General features: G+C 42.4%; 1 protein-coding gene across 3 annotated transcripts in view; it reads left to right on the top strand.

The window, feature by feature from the left end:
• SOBP (sine oculis binding protein homolog) overlaps nt 1-14,507 on the top strand; it is a 208,329-nt gene that overhangs the window by 1,850 nt on the left and 191,972 nt on the right. The gene's annotated exons all lie outside the window — the stretch shown is intronic.

The raw sequence follows: 14,507 nt of genomic DNA on the forward strand, positions 1-14,507 counted from the left end.
AGTGGCTAAGAGACTTTCCTTCTACTGTAATATTACTTACCAGCTTATAGTAGCCATTGATGAGAGGAAGACAGCTTGCCATATTTTAACTATATTAGCAGCAATAATACACAACTTTTTTGAACAGGGGTTTATTAACATGTTTAAATGTATCTTATTTTTATTTAAATTACTTTGTAATTAAAGTACAGTAAAAAGCATGCTAAAAAATAATCTCTAAATAAAAATTTTACATTCTCCTTTAGTTTAATGAACTAAACTTTAATTAACTTATTTATATCTGTATCTGGGAAAGCTATATGACAACCTTTATGGCTGCTATTGCAGCTCATTTGAGGGTTGTCATTAAGAGTATGCGCAGTCCTGGACAGAATATCCAGCAATACACGTGTGGAGAATGCATCATTCCATAATTAGGCAGAGGTAGTTTACAGGAGTCTGGATGGCAGCGGTAAAAGCAGCCATATTGGTTGTCAAACAGCTTTCCGGGGGAAGGGGGGGATGCTTGATTACGTCTTTAAACTTCATATCAGCATGTGCAGTACATATATTGAAAATATGTCATTTGAACTCATTTTAGCCAAGAAATCCACAGCAATATAAAATATGACAGGAATCGCAGTAAAATCTCAAGTGCTCCCAAGATGTTCCCAAAGGAAGAAAACTTAGAAGCAAACTTGTAATTATCCTAAAAATTCACCCATGTCAGGATTTTTGTGATAGTTGCAAGTTCATTAAAATCTTTTCTCCTTGGGGACGTTGGACACGTGACAGAATTGGATCCAGCGCAGGGGTGGATTTTATCAGTGAGTGCGCATTTTGTTGTGATTTTAACTGCAGAATGCGTTCTGCTAAACATGTTACAGAATTTATTGCGTATTATTCTGCAGACTTTAATTACATCTTCTGTACGTTAGAAATCCGCAATGACAATACCGCAAGACGTTCTTCATTCCGCAGCGGAAAGCTTTCCTGCTGCAGAATTGAATCTTGCGGTTTTGAAGTAAAGACGCGTGTATTTTAACAGGTGCGGAATTCAAGTCTCATAGGGATAACACTGTGACGCAGAAATGTCCGCGCAGGCTAATTTCGTCCTGTATAAAAGGTCCCTTATAGGTAACACTTAAAGTTGTGTTGCAACTGCAGTTGTAAAATGATACGCCCATGACTTCATGTTGCCATGTAGCCCAAGCCTTACTGTAAAAGGACCACAAGCATTAACTAGGCATAACTTGTGCATGCCTACATTATACATGTTTTTTCCTGGGTCCCTGAATACATTAAGGCCATAGTGGCTAAATGGTAAAATGAGTTTGATACAAAATGTCAAGAAGGACACAATGTGCTCTTGTGTAGTTTCATATCTGTAATGTTCAAACAGCCTGGCTATGTTTCCCTTCATCTGAGCAGCTTTCATCTGGACTAGTGTAAAATAAGCTCTGGTAAGTAATCACTGCAGAGCAGAAAGAAAGGAATGTATACAGCAATAGACGGTCTAAGCTGTAAAAACTGAAACCTGAGCGCTAGCCACAGATCGGGTATCAAGGCTTTAAGGTAGGGGAAATGAAAGAAATGAAGGAGAGGGAAACACGAGAGTGGGAATGGAAAAGTCAGCTTGGAAAGTAAAGGGGTAGGAGGAGGCCCTCCTCAGGGAAATTTGGCCCAGGGATTAGGGAATTTTATCATGGTGTACAGTGACCTACTCATGTTTCAAACCACATTGGATTGAATTGCCTTTCCCTGCTAACAGAAGAAAAAGAACTGGTGTGCACACTGATGCCCTGTCTAGTTCCTCACAGTAATACAAGTCTATTACTTTTTATTAACCTTTCCAACACCTTTTCAACATAGAAAGAGTTAATTGATGACTGTCAGCCTGTCCGGATATTCTACTATTAACACTAGCAAATAACTTGAAAATGTTATAATGTAGCAATTTATGAATGCAATTGCCCATATTTATATAGAATTGGCTGTAGTGTGTATGTGATAGTCACCCACTGGGCCTTGTGTTATGTGTTAGAACGTTTCCTGGTATTAGAAATATGCAGTACAAACCTTCTGATACATGCTATAATTTGACATTTCAGTCTTGTGTTCACAAATTTCAGTTTTGAGCATTTCTTGCACTTCTTTTTCTTGCCAAAAGCAGAAGTGGATCTCTAAGCAAATTTGTGCCCTTATTCACAATTTCCTATCTTTTGACATGTCAGAAAAATTTGTGGGTCGATGGTTTCTCTGCCTCTCAAGATCTTTTGAACAAAGAGACTACTTCAAACTTCCGAACACCATGCCTCTTCAACTCCCATCAACTGTGCTTCAGAAAATAGTGAAAAAAAAGAGGGGGCTGGAACAACCCCCAGGAGGAAACTGCCATGGTTTTCTGTGAGAAAATGTATGATTTAATCACCCCAAAATAGTTAAAATATTTTTATCAGGTGCAACCAATCCAAATAATGTCTCGACCTTCATGGAGGACGTATGTGTAACTCCATCAGCTAATATAAAAAAGGGGGATATAGGTGCAACCTCTTAGGGAGAAGCGTAAATCATCAGGGGTTTAGCTCAACTTCTCTGTTTTATTAAAACCAGCATAAATAGACACGTTTTGGGGCTATAGCACTCCTCAGTATTCCTCGGTGTTTGCTGGGAACACATATGATAAAATAGGTGGGGAGGAGGAGGGGATGGCAGAAATTATATAAGTGCATAATATAAAAGTTCAATTTAGTAAAAAGGTACAAAGGAAAAGTTTTAGGGAAGGAAAGGAAACGGGCAGAAAACAATAGTAGAAGAGGTTAACAAATAAATTCAAGCCTACAGGCTTTTTCTTGTACTACAGTTTGATCGCTTTGCGTGACCTTTGGTGGAGGATTTTGGTGTTGTTAAATTTGTGACATACTCACCACCGCCGTTAAATCATAAAATTTGATTTTGATTCATTGAGTGAGCTATCAGACAAGTTCAAAATTCCTATGTTAAGTCCAGTGGCGCGGCTGTGCTTCAGCCAACAGCTCCGCTAGGGAAAGTCAAGCATTGTTAAGCGACGTTGATATCAAGTGCTTACCAGTCTGACTGTTGCAATGTCCCTAAAACATAGAGGACCAAGCCACAAATGGCGAACAGTTCAAGGCGAATCTTCGGCTCGACTATTCTTAAAACATTAACAACCATTTTTTCAAACATTTTATGTTCATGTAGCAAACATCTGGTCAATCTAGTATAAATTAATGCATAAATTCAAATCAAATTAGTCCACCAATATTCACTTCCAGGTGAATATAATTGGCATAATATATAGTCTACACTTCATATTCACTGTTGGTAAACATTTACATAAAACAGCTTTACTTTATTGGCTGCCTAATTAAAAGCTCATTCATATCCTAAAAACACACTAAATAGTTTATCAAAATAGAATCTGCTATAGGTTTGTAGTCAAGTTCAAAGTATATCAAAATATAATCTAATAAAGATGAAACTAATTACTAGGCTTAAAACCAATGATAGAGAAAACAGAAATCTATGTGATGTCGATCCATGAGGACCAATTCATATTACATTCAATTAAAAGCGAAAAGTTTAGGTGGCACTGAGTAAAAAGAGATCTAATAGAGATAGGTTTAAAAATGAAGAGAATCAAAGCACCCATCCAAATTTAGAAGATATCCCATATATATATATATATATATATATATATATATATATATCCCATATAAATATTATGCAAACTTGAGTGAGCCCTCTAATTAAGGCTAGCAGCCCACACGGCCGGATTGGCATTGAGGAATCCTGAGCAGGCGTCCGCCTCTGGATTCCGCAACAAATACCGCCCATAGCATACTATGGAAAAATGTTTTTTTCCTGCCCACGAGTGGAAATCAATTGCAATTTTGCGCTTGTGGGAGAAAAATCGCAACAAGTTGAATTTTGAGGTGGATTCTGTGCGAACGGCTTCCACTGAAGTCAAAGGAAGCCGACCGATCTGCTGCTGTACTACAATCATCATTGTGGAAAGGCCGTGGGATTCGCGCCATCACCTAGCGACGTCACAACATAATCTGTACTGCGCGTGTGCGACGGTCGGCACATCCACAGTGCAGATAAAGAAGACTGGACAGGTACGCAGGGTTCACTAGCCGGGCACAGGGTCGGAATCCCACCCGTCTGTGTGCAGGCAGCCTAAATGAAGGCAATGGTAAAGCCCCAATATAAGTCATATAAGGCTCTGTAAGAATTATAGCGCTCAATGCTTTAGAGGATCAGAAAATTAATCATGATGACTTACCATTCAGGTGTTTTAAGCGGCACGTTGACGAAGTTCCTCCTGTGCCGACTTGGGATTTAAACTAATCCGGCAGGAAAATGAATGCTGGGCATGTGCCTTCGCTACCCTTTCCGTGAGCGCCACTCCAATATTCCCGGCGTGCGGGCAGCATTCACTCTCAGCATTCACAAAATATATGTACATACATATATATATATGTGTACATACATCTTTAACACTCAAAGGTATCAGTCACAATATGGGACCCGGTAGGTCCTGACAATATGTACCTTAACTTGCAGCAAGGGTAAAGAGAGGGAACATAGAGAGTTTGAGGGGGAGGGAAAAGCAACAAGACAAAAACAACAAAGACTGACAAGACAAAACAAAAAAGGGGGGGGGGGGAACAAATACAGGTCCGTATATTCCGTAAAAGAAGGCATATAAGGTGTGGAAGTGAGGGAATTATTAACTGGCTGAAAACCCCTGTTGGGGAAGCTACCTAGCGTTCTGTCCAGAAATATTCTTATATTCATCAGAGTTTTGGAACTCCAACCAATGATGCCACGTTTTGGTAAATTTTTTATGAGCGTCTTTGAGTGATGCTGTGAGCTCTTCCATCTCTCTGATCTCACATATAAGATGGAACCACAATGAAATGGAGGGCGGTAGTGTTTGTCTCCAAAGTTTTGGGACACGGGCCCTTGCTGCGTTTACCAGGTGTCTCATTACCGAGCGCCTATAGGTATAGTCCAGGATGTCACTGAGATGCAGGAGGAAGAATGCAGGTGATTTGGGCAGAGTAAAGTCCGTGAATTTGGAGGCAATACGCCACACCTCAGACCAAAAACCCGTCAGCACCAGGCAGTCCCAGAAAATGTGTAAAAAGTCCCCTGGCCAGCACCGCATCTCCAACAAAGTGGGGAGACTGCAGGAAACATTTTATGTAACTGGGAGGGCACCCTGAACCAGCAAGAGAGAATTTTGAATTCCGTTTCCTGAATCTTGCTTGAAATAGAGGAATTATGCATGTAAGTGTAGATTTTTGTTAACTGTTCAGGTGTAAGTGACATCACCAACTCCCTCTGCCAAGACGTATGGAGGTTGGAGTTCTCTGCATCCAACTATAGAATATTATACATGTGTGAAAGGGTATGGCGTAAGGGACCCTTCCCGCTACAAAGTTGCTCAAATAGGGTCTTTGCTCGTGAAAATCCCGTGGCCAATGGTAGAGAAAGGAGAAAATGCCTACTTTTGACGAATTTGCCAGAAGTTCAGCTGCGCCGGGTCTGTGATGTTGGTCAACTCATCTACTGACAACCAATGTCCCTCTGAGATAAAATGGATCACTCTAAACGTGCTGTTACGAAGCCAGGATTGAAACCCACTAACCTCTAGACTAGGAGGCAAGGCTGGATTACCTAGGATAAGAAACAGGGGTGAGGGACTGGATGAAACCCCAGGCTCTTAAGAGTGGGTCCTATTGTAGGATGTGACCTAATCTCCCCTGGGATGTCCCCCTGAACCCAAGGGAGGGCCAGCAGGGGTATTGAGGAAAACGTTGGTTCCATTGAGATCCACTGCTTACTTTCCGAATCCCTGAGCCAGTCAACCACTCTCATTAATTGGGATGTCTGGTGGTAAGCCACTAGGTCTGGGAGGCCAAGGGCCCCCATCTGCTTAAGCCTGGACAGATGACTGCGGGCTATACGGGTAGGCTTATCTGCCCAGACAAACTTCCTGAGCAGGGAAGACAGGTGTCGGAAAAAAGTCTAGGGATGTCAAGGGTAAAGCTTGGAGAGTGTATAGTACCCTGGGCAGGATGTTCATCTTGAATATTGAACACCTGCCCAAGCAGGAGAAAAAGCCCTTTGTCCATGAGGTAAGGTCTCTTTTGATGTTATTTAAGAGATTCGGGAAATTGGCTGCATAAACACCGGAGTTGTCCGCCTTGAGATATACCACTAGGTATTTGATGCTGTCTCTCGCCAACTTAAAGGCGAAGGAGTCTTTTATCTTGGCCAATAGGGAGAAGGGGAGGGAAATATTGAGAGCCGCAAATTTTTGATAATTGATTTTAAAATTTGAGAACGTGGCGTAGGTACAAAGTTCATGCAGAAGGACAGAAAGGGAGACCCGAGTAGATGACAAAGAACAGTAGGTTGTCTGCATATGCAGCTACTTTGTGTATTGTTACCCCCGATCTGGACGCCCCCTATGTTGACATTGGATCGAATATGGCTGAGGAGGGGTTCCACGCACAGGATAAAGAGGAGAGGGAAAAGAGGACAACCCTGTCGCGTGCCATTCGATACATTGAAGGGGAGGAAAATATACCATTTGCTTTAACCGAGGCTGTGGGGCAGGAGTATAGGCTAAAGATCCAGTTCAGCATGTTGTGACCCAGCCCTAAGTGACAGAGGCTTTCTTTCAGGAAATCTCAGTCAATTCCCTCAAAGGCCTTATCAGCATCCGTAGGAAGAAGGCACATGGGTAGGGAGGTTATTTTTGCCTGCTGGATGATGCTAATAGCCCTGACAGTATTGTCCTGTGCCTCCCGCAGAGGCACGAATGCCACTTGGTCTCCGTAAATTATATCACCGAGAAGGGGTGCTAAGCGATTGGCAAGGATTTTCAAGAACTGTTTTAGGTCCACATTTAGGAGGGATATGGGATGATAACTCTGGCATTGAGAAGGATCTTTACCTTACTTTGGGATTACCGTAATAAACGCTTTCAGGGTATCTCTTGGGGGGTTAGCACCCGAGGTAAGTGAATTGAAGGCCCTGGGGAAATGAGGGGTTTCAGCAAATGTGTTAAAGTATTGGGGGGGGGTGGTAAAACCGTCCGGGCCTAGTGCTTTTCCTGTTTGGCATTCTTTTGTACGCGGGTGAGTTCCTCTTGCGAAATGGGGGATTTTAACATTTGAATTCCGGCTTGCGCGAGCTGAGGCATTCACAAGTTTTGGAGATAGGTTTGAATCAAAGATCTGCGAGAGGATCATACTTGCTGAGAAGGGGGTGGGGCCAGGTTGTAGAGTGACTTGAAATAATCGCTCTATGCCTCGGCGATTTGTTGCAGCCCGTGGAGGCTACCGCCAGAGGGAGAGGAGATGTGAGGGATATATGAACGAGTTTGCTCCTTCCGCAAAGCCCGGGCCAGAATGCGCCTGGGCTTATTGCCGTACTTATAAAAGTGTCTCCTGCACTTTGTCAACATGCCCTTCGGTCGCGTCATAGTCAGAGAGCGTACCCTATCTCGCAATCGTATTAACTCAGACCCTGCTGTAACATCTAGGGTTTGTTTAAGTGCCGACTCCAGGATCTTAATGCGATCGAGGAGGAGCCGTAGTTGGGCGCTACATTCTTTTTTGACTCTGGACCCAATACTGATGAGGGACCCTCGAATTACGCATTTATGTGCATTTAGTGTGTCCCCAGCAAATACTGAGGAAGGGGCTCTATAGCCCCAAAAGGTGTCTATTTGTGCTTGATTTTAATAAAACTGAGCAGTTGAGCTAAACCCCTGATGTTTTGTGATTCTCAAAAGAGGTTGTGTCTATACACAGTTTTGTATCAGCTGATTGGGCATCCTCTGTGTTTGGCTTCACTCAGGAGAGACAAGTTTCGGCTACTGCGTACTAGTGATATGTGGAGGCCGCACTGTTTGGTTCCCTACTGATACTCTGTCACATGTTAGGAGATAGAAAATCACACAGGAACGAAAACTTAAAGGAAAGATGTATAATTTTCCACTGCCAGTGTTTTCTGCTAAAAAAAACATATCACAAAACATACTGTGTGAACACAAGCTTATAGGGGTATTATATTTTAGAAAGTGGTGGCATATTATTAGGAGGCCAAACCCCCATCATTGCTGAGAATAAATGTGCCACCGCACAGGTGTAGCACTGTACCTCCTCGTTTTTCACTGTCCAGCAGTGCCCCAGCCGCCAGGTTGTGCAGGGAACTGCAGCTGCCCACATCTAATTGAATAGGGTTCCTGTACAGTGGATGGCTGAGTGCCATTGTGCAGAGAAAAAAATGTTTTGTGTTTGTTTTTCCATTTTTTTCCTACAGTGCTTTTAACAGTGTTATTTTATGAATCCTGATGTAAATGTAAATCGGTTTTCTACGAAAATACAATTGATGACCTATCCCCAGGATCGGTTATCATTAGTTGATCGACTGTCGCTTGCCACTTGAAATCCAAGATGATCACCTGATCAGGTGCCCGCTGTCAGCGCCAAAATGCACTGGGGTCAGAGCACTGGTAATTGCATGTCAGAGTCCCATTAAAATCAATGACTGCTGCAATTACAAATGCTGGCCACCACACGGGGGTTAAAAGCAACTGCTTCCACTCTGAGCCCTGTTTACTGCAACATTGACAGCGGACGTCCCAAGACGCGCAACCTAGCCAATCAAACTACTAAATCCTTGCTTTTAGTTCAGCGACTGTTCTGACCTGGACACTGGAAGATGCAAGTTGCTGTACTGCTGCATGCACAGTGGACTTACTGCTACTCCTGAATCTATGGCTGCATGTCGGGATGATGGACGAAGTAGTGGTGGAGGGTTTGGTCACACAAAGGCAGTCATCACCTTCTGCTATGATGCAATTGGTCATCAATAGTATTTATGTGGAAAACACCTTTAGGGCTCAGTCACACGGGCGCATCAGCACCCGTACACAGGCGCCGATGTGCCCGTGTGACTGAGCCCTTCCTGCAGGAAGAAGGCGGCCGTACCTCAAGACGGACGTCTCCCTGCAGCGCTGAAGAAAGAACACATGACCGGCAGTGAAGCCGGTCACATGTTCTTTCTCCCGGCGCTGCAGAGAGACGTCCGTCTTGAGGTACAGCCATCTTCCCCCTGCAGTAACACGGGCGCCGATGCGCCCATGTGACTGAGCCCTCAAAATCTGTAATGTGTTAGGAAATGCACTACAGACACAACATTCTTTTCTTCTGTATTTTTGAATTGTGTTTTTAGCGTTTTGGGCATTTTTTTCAAACTGCAACATAGTTTAGACATGGTGTTATTTCTGGTGTTTCTCCTATAGAATTCTCTGTAGGACTTGAAAAACACCATTAAAATACATATTTAAGGATGTTACAAGAAAAAATATGTAAAAAATGCGGCAAAATTAAGCAGTGAAAATACTATAAACTGCTACCATTTTGTACAAGCAAAAAAAGGTCCTATGTGGAGGAAGCCTGGAGGGGGGCACAGCAAGACACCAGTGCGGTGGCCCTTTCATTCACAGATTGGTAGAAGTCCCATTGCTCAGACCCTACTGATCATAATATGATACCATATTCTACAAGTTTGCCATCATTCTTTGAAATGGGTGTAATGTCTCTACAGGTTTAGTGAATTAGTAGATCCGTGTGGAAGCGGTGTGTGCTGATCTCATCACATACCTTTGACACCATGGTAAATTTGTGAGGTTGACTGTAACTCTTAGTAATATTGTCAAACAATTGGATGGGGAGGAACTAGTCATCGAACAGAAATACTACAGGGCCACATCTTTGCTGAAGGGAGTATTTAATAATCTCTAGCCAGACTGGGTGATGGAAGTGGCAGACCTTCAGAGCAGATAATTCTATCTCACTGTGGCTCACTAAGTTCCTCAGGGTAGAGTTGACTTGTCTTCTGACCTTTGCTCTGATTCTCACAGCTCCTGTATAGAGTTTTTTTTTAGGGCTTTCATAAGGCTGTCCTTTTTTTGGTCTATTTCTTTTGGTGTCACAGTGCGTCATTTTCACTTTTATATCATGGCATTTCACACCCACACCCTCTCTTTATGCTACACTCCATAGCCAGCCACCAAAACTACCCGTTCAAAGATGGCTTACACCCCGCTTATCTTCTGCATCCTCCACTCCGAGCGCTTGGCTGTATAACAGCCGGGCACTCGGAGCAGAGAACAGCTGGATGTAAACGACAAGTGGGGACACCGCTTGTCTTCTGCATCCTCTGCTGGCAGCGCAAGGTGATCGCTCATCTTGAGTGATCATCTTGCGCTGTAAATGACACAACGATGATCGCTCAAAAGTCGCTTGAGCGACATCTTTTGAGCGATTATCGTTGTGTCTAAATGGGCCCTAACAGAAGATAGCCTTTCCATTTAACTACTCAGTTGAACAGTTTATTGGACCCACGCATTGAATGGCTGCGATTGGTTCATGGAGCGCTGCATTGATTGACTGAGCCGTGGCACGCGAGAACCAATCAGAGCCAGCGCTTCCTGGAGGCGGGGTCTATGAACCCCCTAACCAGGAAGCGGTGGTTGAAGGCTGCAAACAAGTGCGTCTGTTAGGTAATGTATTGTTGTTGTTTTTTTTTTATTTGCAGTTAGGGCTTATTTTAGGGGAAACAGTAGGACTTCCTACTGTTAAAGTTGCATTGCACCACACGAAAACCGTGATTTAGTGTAATGCGATGCCACACAAAGGAGGGCTCCATAGAGAAGCATGGGCTGCAAAACATCACAAATCGCGGCAATATTCAGCATGCCGCAATTTTTTTTCTCGCAATGTACGAAACATTACTAATATGAAGGAATCCATTGGAAAGCATGGGCTTTACAAACATGCGATTTGTAGCACTGTTGCATTGCGAGAAAATTGCACACTTTTGTCGCCCGTGTGAAAGCAGCCTTATTGTGAGAAAGTAAAAGTGCCCACCCCCAACCCCCATATCCAAATTCAAGAACTGTCTGTTTTCCATTTAACATAGCAGTTTCATTTTGATTAGAAGCTAACACTTGTTGCTTTTTCAGACTGATGGATATTATGTTTCATTACCTTATCATCATGTAATGTACATGACAGTTGTAGCAAATATAAATGTGATACAATACAACACTGTGTTTTAAAAGTGCATGACTCTGCATAGTTTCCCCATATTATATTTCAATTGGAGAATCATAAAAAATATGTTTACCTTACAGTGACCTTTATCACATTTCTCCCCCTCAGCTATCTCTTGCTGCCCCTGTTACTTTGGTTTACTCCTAAGAGCAGTCACATAATTGGGAGAAATATTTGACATGCATGGGTCATTTCTTACAAGTCAGTCTCTAAGATATCACAGTAGAAGAGAAGTGTATGATCTTATTAGTTTGCGCTATATGAATTATATATACCCTAAAACAAATAAATAGAATGGTAATATAGAGTAAATGCGCCTTAAAGGGAATGTATCAACAGAATATGACCTGTTGTATGAGTAAAGTTTTTATGTTAGACATATTTTTGCCAAACTCCTCTAGCAGTGAGTTACATCTCCAACAACAAAAAGATCAGGCAGATGTTGAAATCCCGCTGCCTGATCCTTCTCTCTTTCAATATCTGTCATTTGGAGAGAATGGGATGTCGCTCATCCGATCTCACTGAAATTGGCAGGTCTCTAAAATTGATCTGTTAGATAGCAATTTTTTAATATCAGTATTTTATATGTTGGTGTAATCCGAAGCTCCGAGGAGGAATATGGCTACGAGTGCATTTAGCCTTTTAATAAACTTGGTGGATCTTGAACTATCCATGGATTGAAGTCTAGATTTTTGCCATAATTTATTTAAAGTCTCCCCTGCTGCTAAGCCATGCTCACTTTTTAGCAGACTGGTGATAATGGCAGAAAAAAAGCCAAAAAGTTGCATATATTTGTGCAAGTACAGCTTGAGGGCTTATTCACACGAGCGTATGTCAGCCGCCGTTTTCACAACTGGACGATGTACACTAACATCTAATGCATTGGATTCCAATACATCAGATCACATAGGCATATTCCAGCGGCATTAAAGCTCCTGGCCGGGCGCCTTTACGTCGGACAGGAAACTGTCTTCCTGGCCGGATCATGGCTGCTTCTATTGACTCCTATGGGAGCCAATGACAGCGGCTGGAGAAGGGAGGTGGGAGGGAGTTTAGCAGTGTAACTGCTAAACTGCTAAACTCCCTCTCCCTTCTTACCCCCCTCTTACTGCTGTTTGCAATGAGCAGGGGTGGAGCTAAGCTCCACCCTGCCCCTCCCACTGCTGGCTGTGGACAATGGGCAGAGAGGGGGTAGAAGCTTAGCTTCGCCCCTCTCCCTCCCCCTCTTCCATTGCAAGCAGCCGGAGGGGAGGAGAGAGGAGCTGAGCCGGGAAGGGGGAGACAGTTTAGCAGAGCTAAGCTGTCTTCCCCCGCCCGATGGCATATACACCAAGCCCATGTGGTGTATATCGGGCGGCCGTGACAACGCTGGCCGATATACGCTCGTGTGAACAAGCCCTGAAGTCCAATAGTGACGTATGGTCCTGCATAAATTCCCACAAATGTCTGTGGCCAGGTTAGCACACCATACACAAAAAAGATGTCATATTAAAGGAGTATTGTAACCATCTAGTCATACTCCATAATACTATATATATAATTTTATGAACAATAGGTGGAGGCCCCTTGGCACTTTTTCTGTATAGGAAATCTGATGACGCTATGTGAAAAGAGCCTCATTTAAGCGCATGGAACAATGTTAGAGTAGATAGATGCTCAAGATTGGTTTGGAAATGACATTACGCTTCATATTAATGACCATTGTAGTCTCCGTAGATCAGATCCCCACTAGTCAATACGTTATGTCATATTATAACTCTATTCTGTCAAACTACCTCTTTACTGCCATTGTTCAATAGAACAATGCTCCTTATGGATATATTTATATATGGTTTATGTGTTTAGCAATTGCTATTGACTGTCCCGAAAAATTGTACGTTCCTGTACTTAAAAATGAATGAATGATTTTTCCGTAGCTTTGTTTTATTAAAGGGAGAGCAGCCTAAACATAAGAACTAGATAGCACAAAAACAGGAGTTTGAGATATAAAACTCATTTATTGTCCCTGTCACATTTAACTGATGGCATAGATGTATATGTAGTAAATCACCAAGACATGAACACGGTACCCTATTCATAAAACATGAGATTATTTACCAACACTCTTCTCCTGTAGACGGGATTCATACTATTGGCTGTAAAGCATATTGAGCCCACTGGAGTGTATTAATTCAATAGACATAGCGTTCATAGCCTGGAAAGTGCTCTGGGCAATTTCATTTGCAGCATAAAGATAATGGGGGCTAGGGCTCAGAAATGGTGGTCTTCTCACCACAGGGTGGATAATCAGGGCAAGAAATTCACATACTAGAAGCCTGATGATAGACGTAGGTTTAGAAAACAATATGTTCGTTGCCAGCATTGTAAATCGGTCAATAATGATACTAAGAAGGAGTTACCAGGCTGAATAGTCTTAACTAGAGGACATCTGTAATTTTTAGTAATATGACATTTCTTTCTATATGTTTATCGCGTTTTTCGCTCCAGTCTGAGTTTCTGCTGCATACAAACTGCTTGGGAATGGCTATAGGGCTGTATCTGTCATAATGATCAGTCATGGTTGTTTACAGCATACTGGCATTTCAGTTTTGGTGACAGCAAATGTTGTTAGCATATAGAACAGTAATAAAGGGGGTCAGCTCTTCGTATAAGGGTGGATTCACACGTAGGTTTTTAGAAAATAAAAGCAGCATTTCTGTAGCGTTTTTGCTCACATTTTTGGTGCATTTTTTTATCTTTTGCAAAAAGTACTACTAGCAAATATAAGTGGAGGTCAATATGAAACTAGTAAATGGTTACAAAGTGCATTTTTTTGTGGCTTGCTTTTTAATTTTTCAGGCAGTTTTTGAACCACTGACTTCTTTTTGCATTTGCAGCAGGCTTATAGGTTTATCTTTTTTTTCCTGGTGTTTCTACAAAGACATCTCTAAGGCTAATTTCACACGGGAGAGTGCCATATCAGGCCATCAAGCTCAGCCGATATGACGCATGTCAGCGTACGATGTCCCAGCAGATGCAAAGTGTTTTTGTGTTAAAAACGCCTCGCTGGGTGGGTGCTCCTTGGGCACAGCATAGGAAAGTGACAAAATCGTTATTGTTTATTTTGATATATACATTTACAGGAAAGTGAAACATTTGCTTCTGAGGAAGAAGACAACAAATCCAGTAATGTGATATATGATTGTAAAATGTTGCTCTGTTAATGCACACTCATTCAATGTCATATATATTTCAGTTCGGGCTGTAATTTCTCTATGAAAATAAATAAAATCCTTTTAAACATAATGCCTCACATCACTTCAGGGAAGTAGCGATCCTCCGCCGCGGCTTTTAGTCGCAGCAGAGGATCGCGGAGTGTCT

The sequence above is a fragment of the Eleutherodactylus coqui genome, chromosome 1, assembly GCF_035609145.1.
Source record: "Eleutherodactylus coqui strain aEleCoq1 chromosome 1, aEleCoq1.hap1, whole genome shotgun sequence".
NCBI classification, from domain to species: domain Eukaryota; kingdom Metazoa; phylum Chordata; class Amphibia; order Anura; family Eleutherodactylidae; genus Eleutherodactylus; species Eleutherodactylus coqui.